General features: G+C 43.2%; 1 protein-coding gene and 1 long non-coding RNA gene across 3 annotated transcripts in view; one reads left to right on the top strand and one right to left on the bottom strand.

The window, feature by feature from the left end:
• The window catches only part of MMP16 (matrix metallopeptidase 16), a 262,877-nt gene that overhangs the window by 174,515 nt on the left and 66,089 nt on the right, over window positions 1-22,273 (bottom strand). The window lies entirely within an intron of this gene.
• On the top strand, window positions 756-10,761 carry LOC142827008 (uncharacterized). The gene is made up of 4 exons (XR_012901337.2): window positions 756-1,250; window positions 2,254-2,396; window positions 7,376-7,476; window positions 10,492-10,761. It is a non-coding gene; the product is annotated as an uncharacterized LOC142827008 (long non-coding RNA).

Below are 22,273 nucleotides of genomic sequence, written 5' to 3'. Positions count from 1 at the left end.
GTCCGCTAGTGCAAACTCCGTGCCGCGCGGCTACACGCGGCATGGAGTCCACACTAGCGGACATTTAAAAATGGCGGCGCCCGGCGAGATGCAAATGAAGCCGGGGAAATTCAAATCCCGGGCTTCATTTGCAACTCTGGTTGCCTACATTATCACCCTAGTTTGAACTAGGGTGGTAGTGCAGACATACCCTTACATAATAGGGCCTTAATTTCCTTATGCATATCTGTAATATAAATATTAGATAAATAAATACTAATCGCAATCTAAATTAGTGCCATACATTTAGGATGTATCTACATTGGCAAGGTTTTGTGCAAAAGCGATTGCTTTTGCGCAAAATCTTGCCGCCTGTCTACACTGGACGCGAGTATTTGCGCAAGAACACTGACATTGTAATGTGTGAAATCAGTGCTTCTTGCGCAAATATTCAGACGCTCCTGCTCAGGAATAAGTGCTCTTGCTCAAGAGGCCAGTGTAGACAGGCAGCCAAGAAATTTTGCGCAAAAGCAGTCTAAACGGAAAAAAGCCCCAGTAGCCGCTTGGATGCGCTGTACCTGCAGGCAGCTCCGGACTTCCTGGTAACCCGAGACCCCTTAAAGGCAGACACAGCCTGCAGAGGCCACGAGGCAGAAGCCTTTCTGCTGCCTCTGCCCACAGCTGTGCCACGCGGCTCCTGCCGTCCCCAAAAGCCACCAGAGCAGGATGGCAGCTCCAGGGCGGGAACAGCCACCCACACCCCCAGCATAGAAGGCCCCAAGGGGCAGAATACAGAGGGCCCCATCCTAGTCCGCGAGGGAGCTAGAAGCCCTCCTGGGCCTGTGGGAGGAAGAGGAGGCCCTCCACAACACCCGCTCCCATTGCCGCAATGCGGATATCTTTGACCGCATGGCCCAGGCGCTCTCACACCAGGGACATCCAGCCCAAACCCTCGAGCAAGTCCGGGCTAAGGTGAAAGAGCTGCACCTGGGCTATGTCCGGGCCAGCGAGGGCCAGGAGGCAGAAGCCGACACCTGCCCCCACTACCAGCAGCTCCACCGCATCCTGGACCAAGCACCACCTCAGGGACCATCCGTACCTGTGAACACCTGCAGGCGCCCCCGTCACCAGGACCAGCAAGGCAGGGGAGGAAGAAGAGCTAGCCAGAGGGTCGGAGGATGAGGGCAGTACCACGACCCTCTAGGCAGAGGCCCCCTTCGGCAGCCCTGATGTCTCTCGTGCGTCCTTGGAGGCCGGGGAAGGATCCACCGGTGAGTGTTTCACTTTGCACTCACAAGGGCGGGGGGTGGGGAGCCAGGCGCCCGGAGGGGGTAGAGCGAGAGCGCGTCACTCAGGCTGCGTGAGCTGCACTCTGTGAAGCATTAGCAGTATGCAGCACGTGCAACCACGTGCAGCCTGGTGACAGAGCGGCATGTGGCCGCGGCAAGGAGCTCCAGGGCACGCCTGGGACAGTGCTGCTCACACTCATCCGGCGGGACCAGAGGGGAAGGGTGGATGCCAGCTGGAACCAGCCAGGGCCCCAGGGGCTCAGGCCAGAGCCCACACCTCCGCAAGGGTGCAGCACGCAGAACGGCACACTGTCCCATGCCTGGCTGTGAGGCACAGCCAGCTGCTCCTGGAAAAACCGCAGCGTCACAGCCCTGTGAGCATGCCCCCACTGAGCCCCTCGCCTGCTCCCGGTGCCTTGGCTGGCCCCCTGAGGGAAGTCCCCACTGCGGCCACACATGTCCCTGGGCTACCATGTGTGAGGGCTAGCAGGAGGGGGAGGGAGGAAGCGCTCGGGCCGGCCGTAGGGCCACCTCAGTTTTGCTGCAAGGATGGTACACTCCCTAGTCACCCCTGGTTCCATCCAGGAGACATCCCACGAGATGGGGATCTGAGAGCCCAGACCACGTCTGCTAGATGTGTTCCCAGGCTCTGTGTGGGGATTCATCTTGTTCCCTGTCAAACACCATTGATTAGCCCAAAGCCTCACAGCCTCCACTGGCAGGGAGAGCCACATGTTAACACAACACACGCGCCCTCCCATCCCCCAAGGGGCCAGGACACAGACCGGTGGTTACAATACATGGAAGAGGACTCTACTCCAGGGGCGGTCCTCTATGCAAACATACAGCACAGGGGGAGCGGCTAACCGAGTGGGCCCAAGCCACACTACTGTGGTGTCACCTGGGTTCAGGGGTGGAGGGCATGGGGTGTGGGAACAGTGGCCGGGATGCCTGACTGACCCATCCTTTCTTCTGTTCCCTGCAGCGGGACCAAGCAGAAGCGGGAGACCCTCTAGCCCAGCGGCAGCGGACGCAGCAGCAGCACCACCCCCAGCTGCCCAACCACCAAGGCGGCAGATCCGGCAGCGGGACCAGCTCCTTCAGCACCACGTGCAGGCCCTCGAACAGGTGGAGGCAGCCATCACGCGCTGGGTGGAGGCAGACCTGCAGTGGCACCAGGAGGCAGACCTGCGTGCGCATGGCAGATGCCACTTCCACCCTCACCGCGCACATTGGCCATGCCATACATGATGGTTATTTTTAGGGATTAAATCACTTGATGGTGGCAGCTACCTTCCAAAATCAGTGAATCTGTAACTCTGGGGAGTTTTTGTAAGCAAAGCTTAGAAAGGCAAGGTATTTAAGGTCCCTCCTAGGCCCCCGCCTTCTGCACTCGGAGTGCCAGCGTGGAGAACAGTCCTGACAGCTCCACTTTAATTGGTTACATTTAACCAGTTAACCAATTAAATGGGATTTTACATCCCTATTCACCACTGGGCAAAACTTTAAGGGTAGGTTCTCCTCCTCACTAAAATATCATAAGACCCTACTGCCAAGAGAGGGTTTGCAGCTGAGAATTCCAAGCCAAGATAGGTGTCTCCCTGCAGCCTTGACTTAGGCACCTATCTCTGAGATAAGGGTGGGGCTTAGCACCCTCACCTCTGGTCAGCATCTCTCATTGGCTAGCTTACACAGTTCTCTACCTAGCATGCTCACTTTTGTGAAGCCCATCTGAGGTGACTCTCTTACCTCATTCCTCATACTGAGAGGCCCAGGCACATAACTCAGCTTTCAGAATTACAGTGGTTTTATAGGGGCCGAGAAGTTTGGTATTATATTAAAGAGTCACTATAATGAAGTTCCTTTTGTTCATACATGCCTGAGTCCCCCTCCAGTCTCAGCTCCCCATCTGTGAAATGGAAATAACAACAATTCCCTACTTTTTGGGGGGGAGGGATATATGAAGATAAATATGTTAAAGATGATGTAACACTCAGATATTTCAATAATGTCTATGGCTTTAATGGGAATTGTATAAGTCCGAGATGTGCACACACCTGTGAGGCTTAAGAGATCCACAAAACAAGTACCTCTTCCTGCACTGGGTCCCTGACCAAAAGGCAGTGTTTATCTCCTTTCTCACTTGTTCTCCTAAATTCTGAAATCTCTCTTTTCCTTCCTTCACTGGTTTTGTCCTTTAAGGGCTCTAAACTCCTCCTTCAATAGAAAACAGAAAAAGAGTATGGTAATGGAAAAACAGAGGAAAACGTTGGGTACGCAAGTTAAGAATCTTGAAGGTGGTTATTTAAAACAATGATGGTAAAGAGATTTCATAGATAATCACCCAGTGTATGTCTACACTACCCCGCTAGTTCGAACTAGCGGGGTAATGTAGGCATACCGCACTTGCAAATGAAGCCCGGGATTTGAATTTCCCGGGCTTCATTTGCATAAGCGGGGAGCCGCCATTTTTAAAACCCCGCTGGTTCGAACCCCGTGCAGCGCGGCTACACGGGGCACGAACTAGGTAGTTCAAACAAGGAAGCCTAGTTCGAACTACCTAGTTCGTGCCCCGTGTAGCCGCGCTGCACGGGGTTCGAACCAGCGGGGTTTTAAAAATGGCGGCTCCCCGCTTATGCAAATGAAGCCCGGGAAATTCAAATCCCAGGCTTCATTTGCAAGTGCGGTATGCCTACATTACCCTCCTAGTTCGAACTAGGAGGGTAGTGTAGACATACCCTCATATAGTACGTAATACAGGCAGTCCCCGAGTTACACGGATCCGACTTATGTTGGATCCGCAGTTACGAACGGGGCTCTTCTCGCCCCGGAGGATGGGAGCGGCGGGACACCCAGATGCGCCGCGGTCCGCCGCCCCCGTCCTCCAGGGCGAGAAAAGCTGCTCCCCGTCTCCCTGGTCTGCAGGGAGACAGCCCAGGCGCGGTTGGGCTGTCCCGCTGCGGGCGTGCTCTGTGGCTTTGCTCCCCGTCTCCCTGGTCTGACCAGCAGACCTGGGAGATGGGGAGCAAAGCCTCGGAGCACACCAGCAGTGGGACAGCCGCGGCGCGCCTGGACTGTCCTGCTGCCCGCTTGCTCTGCGCCGCGTCTCCCAGGTTAGCAGACCAGGGAAACGGAGCAAAGCCATGGAGGACGCGGGCGGTCCCGCCACCCCCGTCTCCCTGTTCTGCTGCGGGGGTTGCAGTTAGTGCCCCCCCCCCAGCAGACCAGGTTTTTCTTGCCTACCCCTGGGGTAGAGCAGCTGGGGGCTGCCGGGTGGTCCCGCAGCGCCGCTCCGAACCAACCTGGCAGCACCCCAGCTGCTCTGCCCCAGGCATCCTGATTCAGCCGCTGCTGGTCAGTTTCAGCAGCGGCTGAATCAGGACGCCTGGGGCAGAGCAGCTGGGGTGCTGCTGGGTTGTTCCAGTAGCGCCAAGGAGCCGCGCTACTGGAGCAACCCAGCAGCACCCCAGCTGCTCTGCCCCAGGCATCCCCAAGTCAGCCGCTGCTGAAACTGACCAGGGCTGACTACAGGAAGCCCAAGGCAGAGTTGCTCTGCCCCGGGCTTCCTGGAATCAGCCGCTGATCAGTTTCAGCAGCAGCTGACTTGGGGACACCTGGGTTTCTTAAGTTGAATCTGTATGTGAGTCAGAACTGGCGTCCAGATTCAGCCACGGTTGAAACTGATCAGTTTCAGCACCGGCTGACGCCAGTTCCGACTTACATACAGATTCAACTTAAGAACAAACCTACAGTCCCTATCTTGTACGTAACCCGGGGACTGCCTGTACTTTATATTTTAAGATTAGGTATATTTAATTTGAGGGATTCAGGTGTTAAATTTGGATTTTAAGATAGGCAGTTTGCATTTGTTAAAAACTTCTGTTTCTATGTAGATTGGGAATCATGCAAAGCAGGGATGCATGAAAGCAAAATTGCAAGTTCAGCATTAAAGTACACATCCAATTTTTGGAATTAAAATTATAGAGCTGGAAACACTAAAATACTAGCGGTTACTTTGGATTATATAAGCATAACTAAGAACAAAATTTGGACCATTATAAGTCTCTCAATTTTTGTGCACTACCTACAATTTTATTTCCCTAATAGAAGAATTGCTTGGTTCAATTATGAGAGAACTCCTGAAATTAAACTTTAAAATATTATTATTTTAAACAACAGACTGCAAAAATAAAAAAAAACAGATAGGAGATTGCTGTCCTCCATATGTTAGTACCAGATCACAACGTAGTAATCACAGATATATAAATATAAAAGGAAATGTAAAAGAAAAACCTAACAAATAAGTCTAACAAAGAGACAGTCACACATCAGCACAACTCATTGGTGCATTGCAACAGGACAGATCCTGGTGTAAGATTGGCTACGAAAATTCTACTTTGCTGACTAATAGATAGCAGGAATGTGAAGAAGATTGGTCTAAAAAGTGAAGTCAGATACAATACTAATAAATGAAGCAAAATGAATACTGATTTTAGGGTAAACTGCACTCTTATTTTCAGCCAGAAGTAAAATTTGTTGATAGGATCAGGAAAAGAGACCACGGGTACATCTACATTGTTGGCTATATTCGAGTTAAGATACGCAACTTCAGCTACGTTAATTGCATAGCTGAAGTTGAAGTAGTGTAACTCGACTTTTGGCACTGTCTACATAACAGGAAGTAGAAGGAAGAACACGCTTCCTTCAACTTCCCTTTCTCCTCATGAAATGAAGGTTACAGAAGTCCAAATAAGAAACTTGTTATTTTGAAATTATTTTGAAATAACAGGCTTGCTATATAGACGTGCATTCTGTTATTTTGAAATAACATGAGTAATTTCAAAATAAGCGTACAGTGTAGACATAGCCAGAGAGAGAGAGTGTCTGTGTATTAATGAATAGAAGTAAAAGTTCTGCATGTGGTAGACTGCCTTATTTACAAAACAGTGAATACTTAAAATGCTTTCAAAGTCTAAATTTATAACATTAGTGAATTTCTATTGAAAAACAATATTACCTAGAGGCCTGATATTCATTTTTCAGAATCATTAAAGTGTTACCAGCAGGAAGTAAAGCATTAAGAAGAAAATGTTTTGTAAGAAGTAGAGAAAGCCTTTTAAATAATCACTTTAACTGTTACCAATGGAAAACTATTCTTACAGAACAGGCTTTCATGTATCATCCATCAACCATGTAAGAACAAATTAAGCAAAATGTAATGTTACACTACTATTTAAACATCTTTCCTTACTGCCACCAACTTTCTTTTTCTTTTAACATTTCTATTGTGGAGCATTTTCAAATGAAGATCAGGTTGACTATGGAAATTCATTCATCATTCATGACAACAAAACATAAAAACATTCACTTTCATACATGCCTGCAAGAGTGCTGGTCAAAATCAGAATGTTCATTCAGCAGCTTCTCTAGTGGCCATTGATCTTTACAGAATTCAAGTTTTCAAGTGGAAATAAAAAGATCTTAACAAGTATTGTTATAAAAAAATCCTTCTGAATATGAAACGATACAATATATACTTAGTGAATCAGTGAGCCTAAAACAACATGCCTCATTTCCTCTCATTGATACACATGTACCTCAGGAGTAACTATTAATGCTAATGGAGTCACAAATTAGTGCAAACTTGAGGCAATGGAGGAATATTTAGTACACTAAAAAGGGCAATACAGCAAATGACTCCATCTGAGCCTATTCAGTGCCTCTTTTCCCTGCCTACTAGATAATGACTTATGCCACAAACCACATTTGCAATCCCTTTCCTCTGCAATGAAATATAAGGATGTCATCCTGAAACATGAAAGTGAATGGTAATTTTGCCATTAATTTCAATGGATGTGGAAATCAGTCACTAAATACACAACTGTACACATGTATTCTCTTCCCAAATGACTTTTTTTCTACATTAGAGAGGAAGAAAGCAAAATATCAAACAAGAACAATCAACCATTTACAGAGTGCATGGAAAACTGCCAATATTATACAATGTAATGAGATTCTCATAAATGTTTACTCAAAATAAATAAAAAATGTGGCAGTAAATGAAAACAGAAATCTAAGTACTGATTTTCTTTTCCTTTTTTATTCAGGATTCAACCTCCTTCATTTGCTATTTTGTCTGTGATTTGGGTAGTTGGCTTCATAACAGCAGCAGAATGCCAAGCACCTTGTTGAGTCCTTAAAGTACAAGGTATTAAGTGAACATCTGTCGATCATGGTCCTTGACCCAATTGTGACAAGAATATTAATTGCATTTTCTACAGTAGCAGGAGAAAATTACAGACTACAAAGGTTACAATGAAAATAAAAATGTCCTCATTCCTTACCAAACTAGTTACAATAAAATGGACACTGGGAAATACACAGAACATAAGTCCCACGTTCCGTGGGATGAATGACATTGGGATGAATGTCAGTAGAGACATACCACTGACATTCATGGCTGGTGGCACTAGGTTTCCTGGCATTGTTCCAAAGCTTACTACGTTCATACCAGATAGTAATATACCTCCATACGGTCTCCTTTTCTCCATTCAAAACGCTACAGTTGTGCCAGCCCTCTTTAGTGCTTCAGTGTAGATGCTCCCTACTCTGACAGGAGAGGTTCACCCATCAGTGCATGTCACCTCCTCGAGAAATAACAGATAGGTCAACATAAGACTTCTTCCACCTAGCCTTGTTCACACAAGCAGTTAGGTTGGCTGAACAATATTCCTCCACAACATGGATTTTTCACACCTCTAAGCCCTATATAGCTGGACTGACCTAATTTTTTTTACTGCAGACCTGGCCTAAGTAAAGATTTAATATCAATAGCACAAAACATTTTCGGAGGATATTAATCTCCTACTACTATATAAATGCTGATGCAAAGCAGAGACATGTATCAAAAATCGGTACTGTGACAAGAGACTATTACAATGTCATTATTTCCATTATGTCAAATGTTCAATTTACATTTAATTCTTTTATCTCATGGATGCTCCTGCACTATCATGAGACTACTTTAAGTGTGCAAGTATGGATATGCTCAATTCCGATTGGCTTATGAAACAAATTTAATACACGCTTCAGTCAACAAGGGAATAGCTTAATAAAGCAAACTGTACTTTTAAGAGCTAGTTTCTTTTACTCACTGTCACTGAAAAATGGTCAACAATTTAGCAGTCTGATTGCAGTCTAAACATTTACAAAAGTGCCAATCATCCCAGTGTATAATTACTGAAAAATATTTTAAACCTTCCTAAGGGTTCTAAGTTCAATTCTCTGTCCTGTTCTTAGTTCAGACATGGGCTTGTATTACTAAAAGTCACACCATGTATTCTGTTTTACACAATGACCTGAAAATGGTGAGGGGAAGTCTCTTCCTAATGCCCTTTCAGGGGCAATATAACATCTTAACCCTGCTGTCAAGAGGGCTCTGTTTCAGCCACTACTTTCCCAGCAGGTAGGAAGCAAGGATGGCCAGGAGGGGGTCGGGGCAGCGGGGCTGGCCGGGGGAGGGGAGCAGGGGAGAGAATCAACCAGTGGGGAGCAGGTCTGACCCAGGCACACGCAGATCCCGGGGTGCTGCCCTTCCTGCGCTTGGTCCCGGCGAAGCACAAGCAAGTCCAACCCCGGCCCTGCCCCTTTGCGTAGTTGAGTACTGCCTGGCTGGCAGACACACTCATGCAGCATCAGTGTGTCTACCAGCCAGGCAGTATGCAACTATGTACTGATACTCATAATAATAATAAAACTTACCTAATTAGAAAATACCAGACATTTTATGTGTCCGGTATTTTCTCAATTTGTTTCCCAGACAGAGCCTTCAAATACTGGACTGTCCGGTTCAAAACCGGATACCTGGCAACCCTAGATGAGGAAGTGTGGTGGGAGATGGGTACACACCTTCAGACACAGGGAGAGAAGTAAAGCTGAAAACTAGCTTTCCCCAAGAGAAGCGCCATCAGGCACCCATTCCCCCATGTCTGCAAGCCCACCCAGATGATTTAAAAGGTCCCAGTGATATTCCCTCCTCTTGTTACCATGACAGTGGCTGAGGCCCCAGGCCTTTTTAAATCGCACAGACAATTGCCCCCTTTGCTCCCTCCTCCTCCCCCACCCCTCAGTGGGCCTGCTTAAGAAAGAGATACATCATTTCATTTTAAAGTTCTAATTTATGGAGGATGAGGAAACAAATTGTTGCTGACAACTAAATGAAAACAAGAGGTGCGTAGGGCACTGGAAAAGTGTCAGGATAAGCATGTCTGTATATTTATACAAAGTTTCAGGAGAAACCCACTCTAAACAAAACAACAACAAAAAAGGAATAAGAGATCACACATCAGGGTGAATCAGTCTTCATTTCTAACAACTTTATGTAACCCTTGATGAGAGAAAAAGAGTTCTCTCTGGTCTGATTCCACTGGTCTACATTGAATCACAGAATATCACCTATTTTTACCTCCTATTCTGGAAAAGAACGTAACTTGATAGGTGCTGGAATTAGAGATGCAGCTGCACCCCCTAGTTGAAGTGGATTCTATCATATCCACGATTTACAGTTTGGTTCAATGGCTCTCAGCACCCTCACTATAAAAGTTGTTCCAACAGCCCTGCATAACTGTTTTCTCTTGTTACCTGCAAACACTGAAGAAACTAAAAAAACACAATCCTTAAATTCACTCTAAACTCAAGAAAAACTTCTTCAGAGAATTATTCTGGGAGCTGAGGCATGTAAAGTTAGCTAATTAACAATGACTGTTTAATCACCTACAAAGTGCAGTTGAAAAGGTATTGGTTAAAGGAGATTAACAATTAACTTGCTTTGGAGCTATTGATCTTAACATTATTTTTCTGTTTATCCAGAGAAATTCTAGACAAGAATTAAATTAGCATTCTATTAGTAAAGAGACAAGGTAGATAAAGGAATATCTTTTATTGGACCAACTTCTGTTGGTGGAAGATATCACCTTTTGAGATACAATTATCTTCTTCAGGTCTACAAAGCAGAGTGCCTGAGCTGAACACAAGTTGAGACAGACTGTTAGGCAGAAATGGTAACATGTTGGAAGAGGTCACTTGAAATGAAATGGGTAACTGGGGGGTTAGACTGTTATGCATTCAGGGTCTGAAGTAGGCAATTAAGGATAGCAGGTAGTGTGGTATGCTACAAATTCTAATGAGACATAACATCATGTTCCTGTTAAATCATGTCTTTTAGGCCTGGTCTACTCTACAGCAGAATTTTGACTTAAGATACGCAACTCCAGCTACATCAGCTTCACTTACTCCTCACGAGAAGCAGGAATACCGATATCACCGGGCGTGCCCTCTGAGTTTGATTTAGTGGGTCTTCACTAGCACCCAGTTGTATTTGATCTACGTGGTAACATCCAAAATGATAAGATCTTAATATCAACTGTATTTTAAGGGTTATGAAAATATTTAAATATTAGGTTTCCTTGCTATAAAAAAATTAGGATATGTCTACACAGCAGTTATTCCAAAATAACATAGTGCATATCTACACTAAAAGCAGTTATTTTGAAATAATGGCAAGCTGGAGAACTTCTTACTCTGACTCACTGTAAACTTCATTTTATAAGGAGCAAGGAAGAACTATTTTGACTTCAGCTACGCAATTTTGTAGCTGAAGTTACATAGCTAAATTAGACTTTAACCCTGTTGAATAGACATACCCTCATGCACTTCTTTAACTTTATCTATTGAAGCCAATGAGCCAATGCACATTCATAACAGTTTGCAAGGCCATGGTCAAACATAGTTGCCTGAGTTTCAAAGTAGAATACTATAGTTCATGTTAATTTTGTTAAAACAACTGGGTTGAGGCTCTGTTTTAATGAAGCAGATATGTGGCTACCATTCCCAACCTTCAATTAGTTCGTTTGCTTAATGTCCCCAGGGTTTCTATTTACTTTTCAAACTAATTTGCACCTTTACATTTGTTAAAGCCGAAAGAGTTATTTTTAGTAATTTAATGTACCTTCCTCATATTGTTGTATAAATGAGAACAACACAGATGTTTTCAGAGCCCTAAAAGAAGTAAAAATAAATAAACAAACAAATAAATACGTACATAATAAATCTATTTCTGGCTCCAATGCAACTAAATATGTTACACAAAAATAAAATGTTTTTAGGGGAAACAACTTTCAGTTGTTTGTTTGGCTTTGGTAAAGTTAACCTAAAATGATGAATAATTAAAAGTCTATGCACTCTAAACCTCACATTCCAATAAATAGGAGTCCTCTGCAACCAATTTATCAATAACTGCTAGCAAACATCTATAAGTTAATTATACTAATTTCACACACTAATGACTTTGCAGTGCACCTAAAAAGCCTAGAGTCTCTTTCTGAAAAGTAAAAAAAATATTCCATTAGTTATCTTAAGACTGAATCTGAACAACATAGTACAACTCCTGTTTATACCTTATTACAGTTGTGGACTTACATTTGATTTAAATGAGATTTAAATTCTCATTTAATATGGAAGCTTGTCAAACTGTGCTTTCATTAGCACTGGAGTTAGTTGTATGAAACGTTGCCTGTATCACTTTAGGTCAAAGAGATAGGCTCTATTGTGAAAGTCTGGTTCAAATGAAAGAGACAAGATCAATTCTCATTTTCTAAATGGAAAAAAAGCCCTATGTAGCAACAAGGCCAGATATAATTATAGGTCCATCAGCAGCCTGTCAGAAATAAGTTTAAAAGAGGCATTGCCTTACACAATATATGGAGATTTTACTCTAAATAATAAGTAACCACTCATTCTTAAGCAAGTTTTCTTTTTCACATACTCAGGGTATGTCTACACTACCCCGCTAGTTCGAACTAGCGGGGTAATGTATGCATACCGCACTTGCTAATGAAGCCCGGGATTTGAATTTCCCGGGCTTCATTAGCATAAGCGGGGAGCCGCCATTTTTAAATCCCCGCTGCTTCGAACCCCGTGTAGCACAGCTACACGGGGCTCGAACCAGGTAGTTCGGACTAGGGTCCTATTCCGAACTACCGTTACTCCTCGTGAAACGAGGTGTACCGGTAGTTCGGAATAGGCACCCTAGTCCGAACTACCTAGTTCGAGCCCCGTGTAGCCGCGCTACACGGGGTTCGAAGCAGCGGGGATTTAAAAATGGCGGCTCCCCGCTTATGCTAATGAAGCCCGGGAAATTCAAATCCCGGGCTTCATTAGCAAGTGCGGTATGCATACATTACCCTCCTAGTTCAAACTAGGAGGGTAGTGTAGACATACCCTCCGATAACAGCATTTATAATACAGCCAGCCATTATCCATTCATGACACTGTGCTAAGCAATGCCCAGACAGAAGAAAACTTTGATGCTACCAAAATTCTAGTATTTCGTAAGAGCCCCTCTCTGTTCCCATTCAAGTTAACTCCTACTCCACCCTCCAATTAAAGTTTGGGGCATAAATATCTGTAATGTACCTGGATCTATTAGACAGGCTTTGTTCGTGAGTTTCCTTGAGTCAGGTACATGGCATCTTCCATATCCAAATTTCCTTTATGTGAATTCTCCAATTCACACAGCCAGCAAGACCAGAGCAAATGCCACAGTCATGCAAGACTTGCCAGTTTGCCTACTTCTGTATGTAAGTGATTCGTATGAGGATGCTTCAGCCATACCTATAAACCAGACTGATTACCATTATACCACTATACTCATCCTCCTCAAAAATCAGTCTTTTAACTCATGCAAACATATTAAAATCATCACTAACTCCCCAATAGCCACCACGTCAGCATGGCTGTTAAAAGAAAACACAGGGGATTCAGTCCTGGCAGCACAGTTTCAGCAGGACAACGGTAAGAAATGGCCAGCAAAGCTTCACAGAGAGGCAGTGTTGACCTGTAATCCCGGACTGATTTTAAGGTGCATTACATTACGTCTCGTGCCATTGTAGAATCCATCCTCAGTCCCATCATTACCGAATGTAGTTGATATTTTTGACAAACTCTCTGGTTTTTGCATTATCTGGAATAAATCACAAGCGATGGATGTATCTAAAAGACTAGCTCCCTCTCAGTTTCAGCATTTTCCATTTCAAATATGCAAGCAAACAACATATTTAAGTGTTAAATTTGTCCTCATCTTCCCAAAATTGTTTGTCTAAATATGGATTATATGCAAAGAGAAATTTTCAAAGATGCAGAGAGAAGTTGTTTCCTTCTTTTGTCCATACTGGGAAGGAGGGAAATAAGTGAAATGAATATCTGCCCAAAAGTAACTTATTGCATTAGTCTATTGGCTTTCAAGGCCTCTCCCTCACTCCTTTTGCAAATAAATAAGCTTACCATGCAATTTCTCTGGAATAAAAAAAACAGCTTCACTTATCACACAAAACTCTTAAAAAATCCTGGGCACCTGGAGAAAACAGGCTGCCAGATTTGTATCTATAATATCTAGCATTCCAAATGTGTCCTATTGCAAGGTGGTTTCCCTCCTATGTTGCTGTATCCACATCATCCTGGTTTGAGATTGAAGAGACCTTAGCTATGCCATTTCACTCCCTCTTGTCTTTTACACGCTTTTAGAGGCCACCATCACCTTTAAGGAAAAATCCAATCTTTGCCATTACAGGGAGCATTCTGAAACAGACAATACTTCTCTTCTTGTATCACTATGGGACAATCCATGCCTCAGAATTAAGACCACCTCCACACTTAAGACAATTTGGATACAAAAAGGATTAACAAAAATTAAAGATATAATACAAGATGACAGACTAGTATCCTTCAATTACATGCATAAAAATATCAGCTACCACTGTCTCACAGTTCCTTCTTTCAGAGATTATGTTCAAGGATTCATGCAAGTACAATGAACATTTTTTTTGCATTACCCTCTCAGTCTCAAAAAAAATGGGAAAAAGAATTTGGGCTCTGTCTACACAGCAAGGCAAAAGTCGAATTAAGCTACACAAGTTCAGCTATGTTAATTGCGTAATTGAAGTCAAAATAGCTTAATTTGGCTTCTGGCTCTGTCTACACAGCAGGAAGTCGAAGGAAGAACACTCTTCCTTCGACTTTCCTTATTCCTTATAAAATAAGGATTACAAGAGTCAGAGCAAGAAGTCCTCCATCTCACCATTATTTCGAAATAATGGCTTGCTGTGTAGACTCACTCTTTCTTATTTCGGAATAAGGTCAGTCTTATTCTCTTACCTTATATTACCTTAGCCTTATTATCACAATAGAAACCTGAGAGAATATCTGACTTATGAAAGACACTTAAAGTTCTTTATACTCACAATTCTTCCAGAAACAGATATTAAAAAGATATTAATGAACTGCAGAATGTGTAAGGCTAAATTGGCAACACACATTGATGCAAACAGTACATGACAACCTTTCAGACTTCCTCTGTACTATCAAAAACGCATGTGTCCTGGAATGCATATTCAGTGATCTCTCAAAAACTGTAAATCTTGCTATCTTTCTCCATGTTTATATTTTATGGGTGCTTAATGAGTTGGCATTATAAGTTAACATTAAGAAATAGAATCCCTCCTTCAATACACAAATCGTCTTATTGAGCTCTCTATTACTTTACTCCAGGGGAAAATAACTCTAATAGAAATACTTGGGGAAAAATGCAAGGTTATCTGGTCAGACCTGACACTATTGCAAACTTTGGCAGGGTTAGTATATATTTGTCCCTGATACTCAGAGATTATCTGCTCACTCATTATTTATCTGGTTAGTCACTTTAATAACTGATGTATTACATGATCTCTATGAGTTCAGGTTTTTTATTTGTATGTGTTGTGCTTCTTCCTAGTTTTCAGAAAAAATGAATGTTGAAATTTGCATGTATATTCATATATGTTTTATTTCATTATGAGCTTATCTATTATATATTTTGAAGAGTTTGTGGATTTTTTTGAGCAAAAATCATACTTTGCAATTACCTACAAATACCAAATTTTGCATAAACAATCCTGCCACTTAAATTAGCTGAATGCACTATTTTTTACACTGGAATATACTGGATGAAAGGCTTATATATATTTTTGTTTTTCCTCAGAAAAAGTCATTACTATTATGATTAGAGTTCATACAAATATTTGCTAACAAAATTAAAATTGAGTTACCTATTCAAATGCCATTTGGGTGCAAAGAAAATTTTTACTGTTGCAAATCACAAAATAATTGAAATGAGTTACAGAAAGAGTAATGGAAGCTTTATGAGTTTCTGATTCAAATTTACCACGTATGGTAATTACTTAAAAACTGAATAATGTTTGAAGTTGAAATCATACAAATTTTAAACTGTTCTTTTACCTTCCTTGTCCAAGCACATTAATAAAAATTCTATTACATATATTTAATTTCTTGAACTTTCCTATAAGTGTAATCTACGTAAAATGAATTTGCCTGGTCAACGTCAGGCCTCAACTGCTAGTATTTTATGTAACATAGTAAAAATAAAAACATCCATATAAAAATTTTATCTGTAGGTTTGGCAAAAAGCTAAGGCCACATGGGCTTGTTAGTAATTTTGATAGTGAGCCTAAGTGGTAAAGGAGTTAGTATAGCCAGTTAGCTTAAAGTTTGAAGATTAAGCAATATGCATCTTGTGATTAACAAGAAAGCCACAAAAAAGGGTAGTTCAAGCTTGAAATAATGGCTTTCTAAAGGACTATAGGGATACCATGGAGAAACCACATTTCAATATCACTGGGAACTGCATATAGCTCATGCTAGTAATTGGAACCTTAATTATGGCCCCCTGTAATGACAAATATGGATAGGGGGACCATATCTAAATCAAATATGGTCCTGGGCATGAGAGAGATTTAAGAGAAAAAAGTATAAAACAAAAGTCAAATCAGTCCCTAGTTGTGATATCATGATGAGAAGAAAGTGAAAACCAGATCATCACTGTTCACTTATGCTCCACTCACTATCCTCTCCGACTCCATTTCTGATTGTCTCCAGAAGGTTTTTTAGTACGCACAATTCAGAAAACCATTTCCCCGTACTTATACAGCCTTTTTCTGTGATTGCAACAATGTTTGCTTGCTTGTACCTGAATATTAAATAAGGTCTTCATGTTCATTTATCCATTTGTCTCATGAATCTCCTCTCCTGTAATGAATTTACTTAGCCACCTGAGAACAAGAGTCTGTTATTAGTGACTTGTACCATTTATTCGCACCCTAAACTTAGTCAACACTACAGCAGCTATTTCTAGAGACCTAGGAGCTTCCTGCCGAGATCTAACCCCCTTCCCAGACCCTGTCATAGCCCTCTCTATCCCAGACACTTGCATCGCAGCTTCCCAGAGATCCCCTCTCATCCCAGACACTCACACCTGTACTCACCGGAGCCCAGGTATACAGAGGGAGAAACAGACAGGTGCTATATCTTGGGTTTGCATGGAATCCTGCACATCATGGCCTCCTTTCATGGGGGTGTTCTGAGAACTGCAGTTCCTGGGATCCTTTCAGTTACCCCCTTTCCCCACCCCCAGCAGGGTCAACAGCCACCGTGGGCCACGGGCAAGAAGGGACAGGGCCAAGGGCAGAATGGGTGAGGCCACAGTCAGTCCTTAGCACTGCCCAGACTTCGGCATACCTCCCCCAGCCCTCAGAGCTGCACATTGCTTTGGCAGCAATTCAAAGGGGTGTGAGGCTCCAGCTGCTGCTGCAGTAGCAGCAACTGGGAGCTCTGGGAATCTTTGAATCTTTCAGCCCCAGGGCAATTGCTCCCTTTGCTACAACCCCATTGGTTGGCTTGTCTCTCCACTCATTATCACACTCTTGTCTTCTATTTGCAAGCTGGACTCCACAGAGACCAGTGGCCTCTAGTACCAGCCAACTTCTCTGCAGTGCAAGTTAGTTGGCAAAATAAAATTCTGCACTGTAGTGAGGGGTTTGTTTGTCACCTCACTAAACCCTGGTGGGTGGGGCCAGAACTAAGGATGTTAACTAGTAGTTAATTTACCAGTTGAGTAAACTACTTAATAGGCACTTCCACATTCCTCCTTTGAAATGTACAAGAGTCCCTAGCTGATCCCGGGTTCCACAGAAATACTGCGCAGAGCCCAAGATCATCTGGGAGTCCCCAGCTGACCCCAGGCTCCACGTGGTGGTGCCGCTTTAAAACACTGAGGCAGCATTTCAAAGGAGCAGTGCCAGAGAGCTGGAGGACAGATACACAGGCCTGCAGAGTAGCTAAGTGTTGGCTGACCATTGACGGAGGTGGAAGTATCGTTACAGCTCCTGAAGAAGGACTGCCTGCATGCTGATGCCAGTCAGGAGAGACCAATGCCAACATGATGGCCAGGGATTTTCCTGAGAGCAGAGAGACAGAGAATCCAGAGGGACAAGGAAAGTCAGGTAGGAAGTAACCCATGGAGGATTTTTGGGTACCAGAACAAGGCTCAGCATGTTTTGGTGGGAGCACTTCTGAATTGGTGGCAGACAACCCTGCCCGTGCAAGGGCCATCGGAGGTTCAGTGGAGAGGGAGGCCTACTCCAACTACGCCCACCAACGGGTGGCTCTGCACACCTTACAATCGACTCTGGCCACTAGACTACGCTGCCCTGGGAAAAAAATGAGGAGCTTTGCCAGAGACTTTAGCTGTCAGGCTATACTGTCCTGGTAAATGAGGCTGTGGGTAGGTCCCAAACAGTTGAATCACATGGTGTTGAGCCAACAAGGAGGCCTTACAGCACCAGACCCCTAAGCGTGACAGGCATATCAACCCCACAACACCAAAAGAATAAAATTTTAAAAGAAAATTTACAACAATTCAAAAGCTGACTAGACTTCAGCTTAATAATGTCCTTTAAGGGACAGAAAGATTTTTAAAATGCAAAAAATCTTAACAAAGACATAATTTACAGCTCTTATGAATAAAAACTGCTATAGCAACAAATTGTTTTAAATTCTGCCCTTGTTTAATTACAACCTATAGTAAATCTCCTGTGCTTGGGGTTAGTGATAAACATTGACATATGCCCTATGAACATTATGAACATACAAGGTCTTACAACACCCCTAGCATAATTTCTTATCACTTTATTCAAAAACACTCCAGCATGTTTAGCTGATTGTCAAAACCCTTTCAAGATTAGAACTAGCCTTTCCTCTGTGGAAAGAAAAATATTGTGTCTATAATTTCCTCCATAATGGTAAGCTCTGTTTTAAAGAGAAACAGTCAGCATGACAGAGTGAGACAAGGTGGGTGAGGTAATATCTTTTATTGAACTAACTTCTGTTGGTGGCAGAGGCTGCTCTAATAAAGAATATAACCTCACCCACCTTGCTTTTCTCTCATATCTTGGGATGAGCTCAGCCATATCATCACCACATGAAACATGACATAGTCAGTTTCAAAATATGAGTTAACAATAGGTGCAGGTTCTACACCTGCCCGTAATTCCTCTATGAATTTTTGTGGCTCTATAATTACATTTTCCAGTTTTTAAAACTCTCTATTCTTGCTGTGTGAAAAACACATACAAAGTATATTAGCTCAATTTTTAAGGCAGAGGGGAACTAATGCCCAAGGATGATGTCAGGAGTAGCTTTGTGGCTTATTTAGCTCCTTACTCTTGTTTGTGGAAATATCTGTGTACAGTAGTGGCAATATGGGTGTTAGAGCAAAAGCTAAAACTTGGGAGCAGCTACTGTAAACAGCTTGCTCCCCTTGATAAGAGATTTGCTGTACCCATCTTTGTTGGTCACAGCATCATTAATTTCTTCATATTAATTTCCCACAAAAGGGTAGCAACACCTAAGAGCAGTGACAACTGTGTGTTTTGAAAAGAAGGTGTTTTAAAGCTATCAAAAGGAAAGGTCCCCTATAGGTCACAAGAAAAGTGAGAATTTTGCAGCTTGATGAGGATGGGGCCTGTGTGTTTCTTCTTATCCCTAGCCAACATAGCCATGATTCTTTCCCCACAGGCCTGCCTTCCCAAATCCCTGGCGTAATGTCTACACAGCAGCGTTATTTCAGAATCACTGATGTCCTTCCAACATTTATCATCAGGCACACAGCTATCTTAAGCTGGTTCGCTCCTGATATAATACTATTAAATTGTTGTCTCAACCTCGTAATGTAGCATAACCTGGTCCAGTCCTGCTCTCTCAATGAACACCAGCCTGTTGTGATGGGATTCAACCACTGAATCCAATATAGTGCTGTGGTCCCTGGGTTTCAACAGTGACTTACTTCTATACCTAACTCTGGATCTCAGTACACTCCCCAGGTGCAGACCCTGTGTTCACTTCTCTTGGGCAAAAGAACCTTGCAGTCAGCCATCTGGCCCCTAGAACTCATACTTCAGCCTTTCTAAGCCCCTCAGTTGCTTAAACACATACTCCTCCCACACCAAAAACCAGCTGGCTATGGGTATTGTGGTTTCTAGTTAACCTCTTCAGGGACAATGTGATGGTAAAACAAGGAAACACAGGCTTAGCAAATATAATTTTCATGCATATATAAAAAACCACACAAGAGACCTGCAGATCTATGAAAAGCAACAAACTCTTGAATGCATTTCTCCTGTGTGATCTCACATTCCTTTATAAGTCTAAGTTTGGTCCAAATCCTTTAGGGGAGGTAAAGTCCTAGCAATGTATGGCTCCCTTGGTCTTATTTAAAGTAAGCGTGTCACCTTTTATTGTGCCCCTGCTCTGCTGCTAGAGATTTGTCATGTTACAACAACTCCCCAACCCTAGCCACTCAATTTTAGGCCACAGAATCATTCCAAATCGATGGCCTTGCCTTTACAATCCACATTGCCCAATTGGGGAAGAGCTTACTAGGTAATCTTTCATCAGGTGTCATGTTCCTTCTACAGCAAGCCACAACCAAGACTGCATTCAAAACAGAGGTACAAATATTACAACCATTCACAAAAGTGGAATTAATACACTGACAGACGCATATTACCCCACTGCATTTTTCTGTAGCATATGTTAGTTCCTGAATTGGTGTGAGCTATCTATTCTGTAGGGAGATTCCACTCTGAGAAGCATCATTGTGAAATGGCATCATGGGGCTCAGTGTTTGTTGATTCTAAAATAGCATCTCTCAGTTTACAAGTAAAAACATGACAAGTGGAAAAAAAAGATGGTTCCTTAACTGCCAGCCCTGGGGCTCAGTATGGGATCCAATCAGCACCCTGTTTTCTTTTGACACCATCCTCATTAATCTTGATCCAGCTGATGCATGTCATGATTCTAGTTAAAGTGCAAATGACGTATTGATGCATTCTTGATGTGGCTTGATGGGTCTCAATTTCCCCATGAGTAAAATGAGGACATTAATAACTACTGATGTGGGTTGTGATGATTAATTAGTTAATGTTTGCAAACTGCCTCATTAATCCTAAAATTCAGTAAAATTACCCCAAACTCTCCAGTAGCCAGATGCTTATCTTATTTGTAGTACTGCCCATTAAAATCTTTTTTTTTTTAATATTAGCATCAGTACAAGCAGTTGGATTCCAGTTCTCTGATACCAGAAGACTGGGGAGGACCTGAAAATCCCCTTTCTCTTATATAATGAAATATTTCAATCTTCATCCTTTTCCTGTATATATTGCCACGATCACCAGGAAGCTAGGTAAGCAAAAAGGCATAACATTTTCACCCTAAAATACTAAGAGTGGCACTCACCCAAAATGTGTTTTAAAATAACTATATTCACTTAATTCAGGAAAAAAATTATTAACTGTCTTAAATTAACTGTGGAAAGATTGCAAGCAGTGTAGGCAGTAAGATGACCAGATAGCAAGTACAGGCAGTCCCCGGGTTACGTACAAGATAGGGACTGTAGGTTTGTTCTTAAGTTGAATTTGTATGTAAGTCGGAACTGGTACATATTGTAGGGGAAACTCTAGCCAAACATTTCTCCAGAGCTCAGTTTTATTCCCCCACACCTCACTTCCCTCAGTCCTTTATTCTCAAGGGGTATGTCTACACTACCCCGCTAGTTCGAACTAGCGGGGTAATGTATGCATACCGCACTTGCTAATGAAGCCCGGGATTTGAATTTCCCGGGCTTCATTAGCATAAGCGGGGAGCCGCCATTTTTAAATCCCCGCTGCTTCGAACCCCGTGTAGCGCGGCTACACGGGGCTCGAACTAGGTAGTTCGGACTAGGGTGCCTATTCCGAACTACCGGTACACCTCGTTTCACGAGGAGTACCGGTAGTTCGGAATAGGACCCTAGTCCGAACTACCTAGTTCGAGCCCCGTGTAGCCGCGCTACACGGGGTTCGAAGCAGCGGGGATTTAAAAATGGCGGCTCCCCGCTTATGCTAATGAAGCCCGGGAAATTCAAATCCCGGGCTTCATTAGCAAGTGCGGTATGCATACATTACCCCGCTAGTTCGAACTAGCGGGGTAGTGTAGACATACCCAAGCTGAGGTGTCTGCTGAGAAAAGCCACTCCACGTCTCCCTGGTCTGCTGGGGGGGGCGCTAGCTTCACGTCTCCCTGGTCTGGGGGAAGCAGCTAGTGCGGGGTTTTCTCACCCCGTTTGTAAGTAGGGATCCGATGTAAGTCGGATCCATGTAACCCGGGGACTGCCTGTACGAAAGATCAGGATGGGGGGAGGGGAATAGGCACTTATATAAGACAAAGCCCCAAATATCAGGACTAGGACATCTGATCTCCCTATAGGATACAGAACACATCTTTTTGTGCAACTGCTTTTTTAAACATAAATCAGTAATTCATTTGAAATGTCTTAAGGTAAAATATCAGCTATGTTAACAAAGAGTTTGGTTTCAGCACCTAATCAGTTTGACTGCATGAAAGAATCTCCACTTTTCACTATACTTAATGTAGTCAGAGGTTAAATTATTGATTACCTTATCAAATATCTGCATTTTGCAGTCCCTGGCTGTGTAATTAAAGGTACAGCATTATACTGCACTGTCCAGGGTCAATAACTGAAAAAAATCATTAATTTAAATAATAAGCCTGGCATTTTCAAT

The sequence above is a fragment of the Pelodiscus sinensis genome, chromosome 2 (genome assembly GCF_052426305.1).
Source record: "Pelodiscus sinensis isolate ZL-2025 chromosome 2, ASM5242630v1, whole genome shotgun sequence".
NCBI lineage: Eukaryota > Metazoa > Chordata > Testudines > Trionychidae > Pelodiscus > Pelodiscus sinensis.
This window is presented reverse-complemented; position numbering and strand designations above follow the sequence as displayed.